Genomic DNA, 13378 nt, shown 5'->3' on the forward strand with positions numbered 1-13378 from the left:
AAGAAGTAGTAGATTCCTTTGTTGTGCAGAAGCTTTTAATTTTAATTAGATCCCATTTGTTTATTTTTGCTTTTATTTCCAGTATTCTGGGAGGTGGATCATAGAGGATCCTGCTGAGATTTATGTCAGAGAGAGTTTTGCCTATGTTCTCCTCTAGGAGTTTTATAGTTTCTGGTCTTACGTTTAGACCTTTAATCCATTTTGAGTTTATGTTTGTGTATGGTGTTAGAAAGTGATCTAGTTTCATCCTTTTACAAGTGGTTGACCAGTTTTCCCAGCTCCACTTGTTAAAGAGATTGTCTTTAATCCATTGTATATTCTTGCCTCCTTTGTCAAAGATAAGGTGTCCATAGGTGTGTGGATTTATGTCTAGGCTTTCTATTTTGTTCCACTGATCTATATTTCTATCTTTGTGCCAGTACCGTACTGTCTTGATGACTGTGGCTTTGTAGTAGAGCCTGAAGTTAGGCAGGTTGATTCCTCCAGTTCCATTCTTCTTTCACAAGATTGCTTTGGCTATTCGAGGTTTTTTGTATTTCCATACAAATCTTGAAATTATTTGTTCTAGCTCTGTGAAAAATACCGCTGGTAGCTTGATAGGGAGTGCATTGAATCTGTAGATTGCTTTGGGTAGTATACTCATTTTCACTATATTGATTCTTCTGATCCATTAACATGGTATATTTCTCCATCTATTAGTGTCCTCTTTGATTTCTTTCATCAGTGTTTTATAATTTTTCTATATATAAGTCTTTAGTTTCTTTAGGTAGGTATATTCCTAAGTATTTTATTCTTTTCGTTGCAATGATGAATGGAATTGTTTCCTTAATTTCCTTTTCTACTTTCTCATTATTAGTGTATAGGAATGCAAGGCATTTCTGTGTGTTAATTTTATATCCTGCAAGTTTACTATATTCATTGATTAGCTCTAGTAATTTTCTGGTGGAGTCTTTAGGATTTTCTATGTAGAGGATCATGTCATCTGCAAACAGTAAGCAAGGTGAAAAGACAACCTTCAGAATGGGAGAACATAATAGCAAACGAAGCAACTGACAAAGAACTAATCTCAAAAATATACAAGCAACTTATGCAACTCAACTCCAGAAAAATAAATGACCCAATCAAAAAATGGGCCAAAGAACTAAACAGACATTTCTCCAAAGAAGACATACGGATGGCTAACAAACACATGAAAAGATGGTCAACATCACTCATTATCAGAGAAATGCAAGTCAAGACCACAATGAAGTACCATTTCACACCAGTCAGAATGGCTGCAATCCAAAAGTCTACAAGCGATAAATGCTGGAGAGGGTGTGGAGAAAAGGGAATCCTCTTACACTGTTGGTGGGAATGCAGACTAGTACAGCCACTATGGAGAACAGTGTGGAGATTCCTTTAAAAACCGGAAATAGAACTGCCTTATGACCCAGCAATCCCACTGCTGGGCATACACACCGAGGAAACCAGAATTGAAAGAGACACATGTACCCCAATATTCATCGCAGCACTGTTTATAATAGCCAGGATATCTATTCCCCGAGGTCCAGATTCGGGGAAATTTGACAGATGGCCCAGCTGGCTGAAATCTAAGAACACCTTTTTAAACAAAGGAACCAGGCCTAGGCATTATAAATAAGCCTGACCACAGACTACAGAAAAATATTCATTCCTGTATCCTTCTCTTTTTCTTATCCACTTACACAAACTATCACTTTATTCATGTTAACCTCCAAAGAGGAAGACTGAAAAAGAAAAATTGTATTTTTATATGCATACACATTCACCCATGAATCTTCAATAAAGATCACAAACACATTATTCAAGATTTTCATTCTATTACCAAACCCCAAAATATGCTTTAATGCAGAGTTTGTTAACTGCACCCTATAGAGTGTGGCATAAAAAATCAGCTCCAAAACTAGAACCAGAAGATTCCTACTCTAGGCTCAGCTATGCTGATGCTAACTGTGTGATCTTGCTAAGCCCTTTAGATTTTATGAGCCTCAGATATCTCATATGTAATGTGACCATTTAAATTCTACCTACTTTAACCACTTCACAGAGTTATGATGACAATCAAGTGAAATAAGGTTGAGAAAATCTGTACAAACAGCATTTATTATTAGGTCATTGAGTAGAATATTGTACTGAATAGGCTAAAGTAGCTCATGTAGATATTTGGTGGACCTGATTAAATTATATTCTAGACTCTCAAGACACAAAGATGCTAAGGAATAAGATATGACCTCAGCCTTTATTCAGCTCATAGGAATTGGCTGGAAGAAGGGAGCAATGCAGCAGAGATAAGGACATATTATTGTTTTTCCTTCTGGCTATCCTACAGAACTGCTTACTTTCTCTGCTCATGCCTCTGATGATTGACATTGGCAAGGCACATCAAGGAGACAACTAACCTGAATGACAACAGGAGAAAAGAGCCTTAGTTTACAGATTTCAAAATCTTTTCATCCACAATATTTTATTTACTCCTCATCACCTCTTTGTGTTATAGAAAATCTAAGCAACCCTGCTTTTGCACACAAGAGCCTCAGAGAGTTACTTCTGCTGCCCAAGATGGAATAAATGAAGAACCTAGCCAACAGCTCAACTTTTGTGATTCTAAACCATATATATTGAGCCAACAAGAAAGAAATGATGGTTGTAACTAGAAAAGCCTTTTTTTTTTCATTTCTAAAACCTAATATTATCTACACATGATTTTCTGAAGTTTGGACTCATAGTTCAAAAAGACATTGATTTAGTTTTTACCCAAATACGCCATCTGTATCTTCAAAACCTCTTGGAGTCTATTGACTATCTTGAGGAGCTAAGATCAGAGTAAACACTTTCATTTGGATTTCAGATGCCTTTATCTTCACTATGCAGACACTTGGGAGGTAACCAATGAATAAAACAGAAGGTCCCTCACACAAGTTAAAAATATACACTCTTTTGCTTCTTCTACATATTTTTGTTCATTCTCAAAGGACTTGGTTGAGAATATTTGTCAAGATAAGAAACATGCAACCCTCAAATGCCACTAAATGTTTTTAGAGGAATGAAGTGCAGTTTTAAAAGGGTGAGATTAGCCTGCTATTTCAGCTTCTCTCTTAAAGTGAAACAGAAATGTTATTAGAAGGAAAAGTCACAACAGCTATCCACCATTAAAAAATCAATAATTACCCATTTCTTTTCTGGTTTTTTTTTTAACAGTTAGCAAATTGTCTGGGATTGTGCAGGAATAAAGAACCTGCTTATACAGAAAATGAGCAAAGCCAGAGAGCCAAGGAAATTCAATGCACAGCTGCCTTGAAAGAGATGAGTAGTCGGCCACCTATCTGGACGGGTCTAAGGCGGCAGGTCCCACAGACTTCCTGTCTGTCTTGGTGCCAGCCTCCCCTCCTCTCAGACTTGGTATTTATCACAGTGGACACCAAAAGTGATGGGTTGTGGGAGGAATACTGTTTCTGAAGGGCATAATTAAAAGCCAAATCATTTCCTTTCATGGATTGTCTGAAGAATTGGGGGAGAAAGGGATATCAGGAAGTTTTCATGTCCATACTTTTTCAGAAGTTAAAATACCAGACCTTTGCTTTTCCAACACTTGTCAAAGAAGAGAATCTCCTAATTAACTGTTCCACATAATTATCCATTTAGGATATCCACATATCCATAGACATGTTAGGGACATGTCTTTGATGGGTGTAAAGGAAGTTTCCCAGGGAAGATGGTATCTCTACTCTAATTCTTGAAAAACATGTAGGTGCTAACTAGGTTATACAGAGAGAATCTGAGAAAAGTACTGTCCCATAAGCCTACAGTACATGGGAGCATGGTGAACTGGAGTTCTGCAAGATGTCACCTAAGACTGACTAGTCCAGAGAATTTTGTGTATTAGGCTAAGGATTCAGGATACTCTTCTCTAGGGCAGTGGCAAGCCAAATTTTAGAGTTACAACACATTTTTAAGAGTAAAAGCAATGTGTAAGGCATCCATATGAGAGAGGATGTAATACCATATGGATGTAATACCATTACCTATTAATTTAAAATATTTGAGGTTACCAGGGCCCAGGTCAGGCCTGTGAAGAGTTCCTAGAGCTCGGCGCCAGGCTCTGGGTGGCTCCCTCTTCATTTTTGCCACAGGGCGCCGTGCCATTCCTGGTCAGTGCCACCTCTGGTACCACAGTGCCTGGGGCCTTTGACCCCCTGGAGGCAATTGCGGATGTGTGCCAGCATCACGGGCTGTGGCTGCATGTGGACGCTGCCTGGGGTGGGAGCGTCCTGCTGTCACAGACACATAGACATCTCCTGGCTGGCATCCAGAGGGCTGACTCCGTGGCCTGGAATCCCCACAAGTTCCTCTGCACAAGCCAGCAGTGCTCTGCTCTTCTTCTCCGGGACACCTCGAACCTGCTCAAGTGCTGTCACGGGTCCCAGGCCAGCTACCTCTTCCAGCAGGACAAGTTCTACCACGTGGCTCTGGACAGGGGAGACAAGGTGGTGCAGTGTGGCCGGCGTGTGGACTGTCTGAAGCTGTGGCTCATGTGGAAGGCACAGGGAGGGCAGGGGCTGCAGCGCCGTGTGGACCAGGCCTTTGCCCTTGCCCGGTACCTGGTGGAGGAGCTGAAGAAGCGGGAGGGATTTGAGTTGGTCATGGAGCCTGAATTTGTCAACGTGTGTTTCTGGTTCGTGCCCCCCAGCCTGCAGGGGAAGAAGGAGAGTCCAGATTACAGTGAAAGGCTGTCTAAGGTAGCCCCAATCCTCAAGGAGCGCATGGTGAGGAAGGGTTCCATGATGATTGGCTACCAGCCCCATGGTACCCGGAGCAACTTCTTCCGCATGGTCGTGGCCAACCCTGCACTGACACGGGCTGATATGGACTTCCTGCTGAACCAGCTGGAACAGCTGGGCCAGGATCTCTGAGTCGCTCCATCTCGCTGCTGGCCTGGACCCCTCCCCCCACCCTCGCCATCTCCCTGTATCTCCTCCCTGCGTTCTCCAAGAAGAAACTCTAGGAAACAAAGCGTCTTCATTTTTCTGTGCTTTGATCCACTAGCTTGCCTGTAAATTTCGGGCTGGCCAAAAAGTTGGTTCTGGTTTTTCCTCATAACATCTTACAGAAACACCCAAATGAACTTTCTGGCCAACCCAATATTTGATATTAAGAGGATGTTTAAATAAATGGTAGGATATCTATATGGTAGAATATTGCTCTGCCATTTAAATTGTGTTTACAAAGAGGACTTTTATAGATGGGAGAAAAATAATTTTAATGCAATGTTATGTTGAAAAAGCTGTATATGACTGTATATATGGTAATATCTGACCTGTATTCAAAAATACATAGGAAAAGACTGATGAGATGGAATATGCCAGAATATTAATAGTTTTACCTGGGATGGGATTGTAAGCAGTTTGAAAATTAACTTCTTTATGCTTTTTGTGCTCCCTGCTTTTATGATATAATGAATATCTATTGCATTTATTAAAAATAGGAAAATAATAAAAGTTAAATTTTCAGCCATAAAAAAAATAAAATAAAATATTTGAAATGACAAGCTAGGAAATTCAGGTGTGTTTCTAAGTGAACTTGTATTTGCTTTTAAAACTTGATTATTTGAAACAGCTCAGCAGATAAAGAATCTGACTACAATACAAGAGACAGGAGACATGGGTTCAATCCTTGGGTCAGGAAGATTCTCCTAGAAGAGGAAATGATAATCTACTCCAGTATTGTTGCCTGAAAAATCTCATAGACAGAGGAGTCTGGTGAACTGCCTTAAGGGTAGTGTCACCTGCATTTCTGAGGCTACTGGTATTTCTCTCCCAGCAATCTTGACTCCAGCTTGTGCTCCATCCAGCCCGGCATTTCACATGATGTGCTCTGCATATAAGTTAAATAACCAGGGTTATCGGGGTCCAGCACCCGCAGGATCCAGGGGAACCCAAAGGAGAAACGGCGTTGGTGTTGGCGAATAATTTAGAGAGAGAGAGATAAAGAAAAATGTTGCAGATAAGGAAATAGAGGAGAGAAAGAGGCTGATGTTCCTTGGTTTACACAGAAAATCAATAAAGTCTCGAGACAAGAGACTTGCACCATCTATGTAAGGCCACAGATGTCCTCCCGGTCTCCCAAGGGAGTGAAGATGCAGGGCGCCTTCCTGTCCAGGTCTTAGAAACCCAGGCAAATAAGTAGACATGGTGGACCCCTGTGTTCCAGATGGGAACTAGCCTGAAAGAGAGAGTAAGAGAGAGAAAGAAAAAAAAAGAGAGACATGGGGTGACCAAGCTTTTTGGTGAGCAAGGCCCATTACTTTTATTTTCAAAAAGGACTTTTATACCTTAACTTTTACATAGAGGGAAATGAAAGATGCAAGGTCGTACAGAGTCAGCCCAAACATTCCAGCAGTTTTGCCCTTATCAAAACCAGGATGTTTTTCTGCAAACCTTTCCCACAAATGATGTTGTGTACATTATCTTCTGGCCTTGGAGGCCTGTGAACATTTTATGACCCTCTTTTGATAAAGGCTGCTCAACCAGAAAACTTATTTTCCCACAAAGTGTTTTTTCTTTGTATTTCTAGTCTATGTCAGCCTCAGAAAATGCCAAACAGAGTTACATTTCTCACAGATTAAAGGTGCAGTGAGTTACAAGAAAGAACCAATTAGTTCAAAGATCTGATATGGTTAATTTCAAGGCTACACTTGTTTTTCTTACATTCCAACTATGTTAACTAATGCACTCCCAGGTGCACAGTGGATAAAGGATATGGGAACTTGGCAGCAAGCATTGGCTCAACAGTGAAATCTTACACCAGCACTATTCTAATAGCTTTTAACTCTTTGAAAGTCTCTATGTTTTCGGTTTCCTGTGCCTTTCACAGTTGAGGGGCTGTAAAAAATCACATGTGTAGTTGTAAAAGTCCAGGGAAACCTGTCAGGCAAGTCAGAGAGCCATCAGAGGGGTTTGAGCTGAGACACACCTTTTATATGCAGGAGACTATTAACTGGAGCTCTAAGTTAACCTTTTCCAGAGAAAGTTGGTCGGGGATACTAAATACTAAGTCACTTCAGTCGTGTCCGACTCTGTGTGACCCCATAGATGGCAGCCCACCAGGCTCCCCTGTCCCTGGGATTCTCCAGGCAAGAAAACTGGAGTGGGTCGCCATTTCCTTCTCCAATGCATGAAAGTGAAAAGTGAAAGGGAAGTCGCTCAGTCGTGTCCGATTCTTCACGACTCCATGGATCACAGCCTACCAGGCTCCTCTGTCCATGGGATTTTCCAGGCAAGAGTACTGGAGTGGGGTGCCATCTCCTTCTCCGGTCGGGGATCAGTTCAGTTCAGTCGTTTAGTGATGTCCGACTCTTTGCGACCCCGTGAATCGCAGCACACCAGGCCTCCCTGTTCATCACCATCTCCCGGAGTTCACTCAGACTCATGTCCATCGAGTCTGTGATGCCATCCAGTCATCTCATCTTCGGTCGTCCCTTTCTCCTACTGCCCCCAATCCCTCCCAACATCAGAGTCTTTTCCAAAGAGTCAACTCTTCGCATGAGGTGGCCAAAGTACTGGAGTTTCAGCTTTAGCATCATTCCCTCCAAAGAAATCCCAGGATTGACCTCCTTCAGAATGGACTGGCTGGATCTCCTTGCAGTCCAAGGGACTCTCAAGAGTCTTCTCCAACACCACAGTTCAAAAGCATCAATTCTTTGATGCTCAGCCTTCTTCACAGTCCAACTCTCACATCCCTACATGACCACAGGAAAAACCATAGCCTTGACTAGACGGACCTTAGTCGGCAAAGTAATGTCCCTGCTTTTGAATATGCTATCTAGGTTGGTCATAACTTTTCTTCCAAGGAGTAAGCATCTTTTAATTTCATGGCTGCAGTCACCATCTGTAGTGATTTTGGAGCCCCCAAAAATAAAGTCTGACACTGTTTCCACTGTTTCCCCGTCTATTTCCCATGAAGTGATGGGACCGGATGCCATGATCTTCATTTTCTGAATGTTGAGCTTTAAGCCAACTTTTTCACTCTCCTCTTTCACTTTCATCAAGAGGCTTTTGAGTTTCTCTTCACTTTCTGCCATAAGAATAGTGTCATCTGCATATCTGAGGTTATTGATATTTCTCCTGGCAATCTTGATTCCAGCTTGTGTTTCTTCCAGTCCAGCGTTTCTCATGATGTACTCTGCATATAAGTTAAATAAGCAGGGTGACAATATACAGCCTTGACATACACCTTTTCCTATTTGGAACCAGTCTGTTGTTCCATGTCCAGTTCTAACTGTTGCTTCCTGACCTGCATATAGGTTTCTCAAGAGGTAGGTCAGGTGGTCTGGTATTCCCATCTCTTTCAGAATTTTCCACAGTTTATTGTGATGCGCACAGTCAAAGGCTTTGGCATAGTCAATAAAGCAGAAATCGATGTTTTTCTGGAACTCTCTTGCTTTTTCCATGATACAGCGGATGTTGGCAATTTGATCTCTGGTTCCTCTGCCTTTTCTAAAACCAGCTTGAACATCAGGAAGTTCACGGTTCATGTATTGCTGAATCCTGGCTTGGAGAATTTTGAGCATTACTTTACTAGCATGTGAGATGAGTACAATTGTGCGGTAGTTTGAGCATTCTTTGGCATTGCCTTTCTTTGGGATTGGAATGAAAATAGCCCCCTGTTAATGTCAGAGGAGTCGGTGAAAGTCATGAAATGATAAGAGACAGCTTCTGGTTTGGGGGTAGATGCTTGAGAATTTCCAGTGGAGCCCCACGAAGCCTGATCCTGCCTTTGCATGTCAGGCCCCTTCCTCAAGACCTTTGCCATGGGCGGGGTTCCCCATGCTGGCTCCCAGCACAGGGTGACAACATATAGCCTTGATGCACTCCTTTCCCACTTCAGAACCAGTCTGTTGTTCCATGTCCAGTTCTAACTATTGCTTCTTGACTTGCATGCAGGTTTCTCAGGAGGCAGGTAAGGTGGTCTGGTATTCCCATGTCTTGAAACAATTTCCATAGTTTGTGGTCCACACAGTCAAAGTCTTTAGTGTAGTCAATGAAGCAGAAGTAGATGTTTTTCTGGAATTCTCTTGCATTTTCTATAATCCAACAGATGTTGGCAATTTGATCTCTGGTTCTTCCCTCTTTTCTAAATTGAACTTAAACAACAGGAAGTTTTCAGTTCACATTCTGTAGAAGCCTAACGTGGAGAATTTTGAGCATTACTTTGTTAGTGTGTGAAATGAGTGCAATCGTGTGGTAGCTTGAAAATTCTTTGGCATTGCTTTTTTTGGAGATTGGAATGAAAACTGACCTTTTTCAGTCCTGTTACCACTGCTGAGTTTTCCAGATTTCTGGCATATTGAGTACAGCAGTTTAATAGTATCATCTTTTAGGATTTGGAGTACCTCAGCAGTAATTCCATCACCTCCACTAGCTTTGTTCATAGTGATGCTTCCTAAGGCCCACTTGACATCACACTATAGGATGTCTGGCTCTAGGTGAGTGATCACACCATCATGGTTATCTGGGTCATGAAGATCTTTTTTGTATAGTTCTTCTGTGTATTCTTGACATCTCTTCTTAATATCTTCTGCTTCTGTTAGGTTCATACCATTTCTGTCCTTTATTGTGCCCATCTTTGCATGAAATGTTCCCTTGATATCTCTAATTTTCTTGAAGAGATCTCTAGTCTTTCCCATTCTGTTGTTTTCTTCTATTTCTTTGCATTGATCACTTAGGAAGGTTTTTTGTTTGTTTGTTTGTTTGTTTGTTTGTTTGTTTTTTATCTCTCCTTGCTATTCTTTGGAACTCTGCATTCTGATGTTAAAGGAGTAGTTGTTAAGCATGAAGGATATCTTTTTGGGAAAATTACTATAAGGATAATGGAAAGGAGTATAGTGGCTCATATGGTAAAGAATCTGCCTGCAATGCAGAAGACCCAGGTTCAGTCCCTGGATTGGGAAGATCCCCTGGAGAAGGGAATGGCTACCACTCCAGTATTCTTGTCTGGAGAATCCCATGAACAGAGGAGCCTGACAGTCTACAGGCCCATAGGGTCACAAGAGTCAGACATGACAGAGCAACTAACATTTTTACTCTTTATACTTTTGAGAAGTAGTTTTTCTAGTCTAAGCCTACCCTACCATTTCTCTAGTATCTTGCAGTTCTTTGATAGTAAGTTTAAGAACACCTATTGTTATAGACATGTGAATAAGGCATAACATGAAAAAACCAAAGGAAAAAACCACAGGATGTGAACCAGAGTGTCTGTCAGTAGTATGTCATTATCCAGACACATAACTTTGAACAAATTTTTTCAGCTTAATGGGCCTCAGTTTTCTCATCTTTAACACAAAGATGGAGAAGAATAATTTCTGAGGACAACAGTCTGGCTTTTAGTGTGTATGACATATGTTACTGGACTGGTTATCCCAGGCAGTTCATCAATCTGACTGACCAGGCAGGTGGATGCCCCTTCTGCTCCCAGAGCTTCAAGTGCTTCTGTTGCCAGCCCCCTAGCTGCTGCTATCTCTGCTGAAGAGAAGCTTTGTGGAGAGAGGAGGACTGGACCTTTTTAAATTAATTTATTTTAATTGGAGGATAATTGCCTTACAATATTATGGTGGTTTTTGCCATACATCAACATGAGTTGGCCATAGGTCTCAGGTGTCCCCTCCATCCTGAACTCCCCTCCCATCTTCCTCCAGGTTGTCACAGAGCACCAGCTGTGTGTGCACTGCATCATACATCAAACTCACACTGGCTATCTACTTTAGATATGGTAATGTATATGTTTCAATGTTACTCTCTCAAATCATTCCACCCTCACCTTCTCCCACTGAGTCTGAAATCTGTTCTTTACATCTGTGTCTCCTTTGCTGCCCTGCACATAGGACTGTTGGCACTATCTTTCTAGATTCCATATCTATACATTAATATATGGTATTTGTCTTCTTCTTTCTGACTTACGTCACTCTGTATAATAGGCTGTAGGTTCATCCACCTCATTAGAACTGATTCAAATGTATTCTTTTTTATGGGGACTGGACTTTCATCCTGAGCATAAGAGAGGATTTGTAATGTCTGTTCCAGTTCTGACACTTTCTGAACCTGGATTTTTCTTGTAACCCTGAAACCATGCCTCATAGACATGACAGAAGCTGATGGATAACAGGCATTCTTGAGCTTGTCTTGCAGACCAACAGATACTTGTTAAAATTCCTCTGTGTGAGGTGGATGAATCTAGAGCCTGTTATACAGAGTGAAGTTAGAAAGAAAAAGACAAATATTGTATATTAATGTTTATATACCAGCTTGCCAAATGGCTCAGCAGGTAAAGAATCTGCCTGACAGTGCAGGAGATACAAAAGAGGCAGATTTGCTCCCTAGGTCAGGAAGATCCCTAGAGTAGGAAATGGCATCCCACTCCAGTTTTCTTACCTGGGAAATTCCAAGGACAGAGGAGCCTGGTGGGCTATAGTCCATGGGGTCAAAAAGAGTCCAAAATTCATATATAGAAATCTAGAAAAATAGTACTGATGAATCTACTTGCAGGGAAGGAAAGAAAATGCAGAACGAACTTGTGGACCCTGTGGGGTAAGGAGAGGGTGTGATTAATGGAGAAAGTAGCATTGACGTATATACACTATCCAGTGTAAAACAGGTAACTGGTGGGAAGTTGCTTTATAACACAGGGAGCCCAGCCTAGTGCTTTGTGATGACCTAGAGGGATGAGATTGGGAGAGGGAAGGGAGACCCAGGAAGGAGGGGATGTATGTATAATGATGACTGATTCACATTGTTGTATTGCAGAAACCAACACAATATTGTAAACCAATTTTCCTCCAATTAAAAAATAAATTTTAAAAATCCTTCAGCTTGTAAACTGCCTTTAAGCTCACCTTAAGTTATTTTTTCCTTCTTTTGCTTCCCATGCATTGTGTCTTTTTTTTTTTTTTAAGTTTATTTTTAGCCACACCAAGAAGTATGTGGGAACTTAGTTCCACAACCAGGGATGGAACTCACTCCCAAGTGGAAGGGCCAAGTCTTTACCACTGGACTACCAGGGAGCAGAAGTTCCACCATCCCACCCCAATCACCACGGCCTTTAAATTGTATGCCTTCACAGCTTCATATAGCCTTGGGAATTTGGAGTCAGCTCTTGTCCAGTGCAATTCAGTTAAGGCTGGTTGGGATCACGGACCCTAAAACTGGGCCTGCACAGTTGTCTGATGAATGTCATTTTGACATCAGAGGGCTGGAAAACTCCAGCCTCAGATCATGAGAAGCGCCTCCATCTTGAATATGCAGAAGTACATAAATAAGATATGCTGTGCAGAACACTGATTACCTCATCTTTTCCCTAGGTCCAGCCACCTTTCCCCATGCCTAAGATCACCCTGCTTATCCCATAAATATCCCACCTCCCTCCCTTTCAAGGAGATAGAGCTGCAACCTCTTTTCTCATTTCATTGCTTAGTTACCTTGAGAATAAACTCCTCGGCCACAAACTTTGAAATCCAATGTTTGGCTTGCAGAGTGTTGGATAAAGAGAATTGCTTCTGTAACAATCCCTGTTCTTGTGGTCAGTAGAACTGTGAATGAAGCTCAAGTAGATATTATGGCTTTCACTGCTAACTTAAAAAGTAATAAAAATATATTCAGTTAAAAGAAATAAGTGAATATCAACCTCTGTTCATCTTTATTCATTGAAGCCCCTAGGCTCTAATTCCTCTTTAAGTGTTCATGACGTTTTCAGTGGTACAATCTGAGGTAGGCATCTATTTCTCATAGGTCACAGACAGGTCCTTCCTGTGGCAGACAAGGCACCACTTCTTCAAAACATACTGAAGTCTTCCAAAATCACCTGCAGAAGGTGACTGCCTGTCTCATCCCTGCCTGTCTCATATCTAGGATTCTCTCATGGTGAGAGTACTTTGAAAATGTGACCTCATTAAATATGAGACCTGGCAGCCTGGCCATGAGGGGCTTGGCTGCCAAGGATTGAGCAAAGACTGCCTCCTCATAAGCTTGATGTTCTAATACAATTTCAATCTGGGTTTTTAATTGTTTCAATACATTTAAACACTTTAGAAAGTATAAATTGACTGAAAAGTGGAAAAGCTTGGAATTTGAACCAGGAATTTGCCGAATAAGAACTAATTTAAGTGTAGAATGCACTGAGGCATTGGGAAGCCATCTGAAGAGGTAAAGGTGTTTGGAAAGTGGTTTATGAGCAAAATAATTTTCAAGATACTACTGATTCAGAAAATGTAAAATTAGCAAAAGATTTTGGAGATCACATAGCTTGGAGAATATGGCTCACATCACTAATAGGTGATAAAATGGACTCCCACTAGGGCAGGGGTGAATTTAGC

General features: G+C 41.4%; 1 pseudogene; it reads left to right on the forward strand.

The window, feature by feature from the left end:
• LOC138438960 (cysteine sulfinic acid decarboxylase pseudogene) overlaps positions 1 to 5046 on the forward strand; it is a 28243-nt pseudogene extending 23197 nt beyond the window's left edge.
• The last annotated feature ends 8332 nt before the right edge of the window (positions 5047 to 13378 follow it).

This window comes from Ovis canadensis, chromosome 1 (assembly GCF_042477335.2).
Source record: "Ovis canadensis isolate MfBH-ARS-UI-01 breed Bighorn chromosome 1, ARS-UI_OviCan_v2, whole genome shotgun sequence".
NCBI classification, from domain to species: domain Eukaryota; kingdom Metazoa; phylum Chordata; class Mammalia; order Artiodactyla; family Bovidae; genus Ovis; species Ovis canadensis.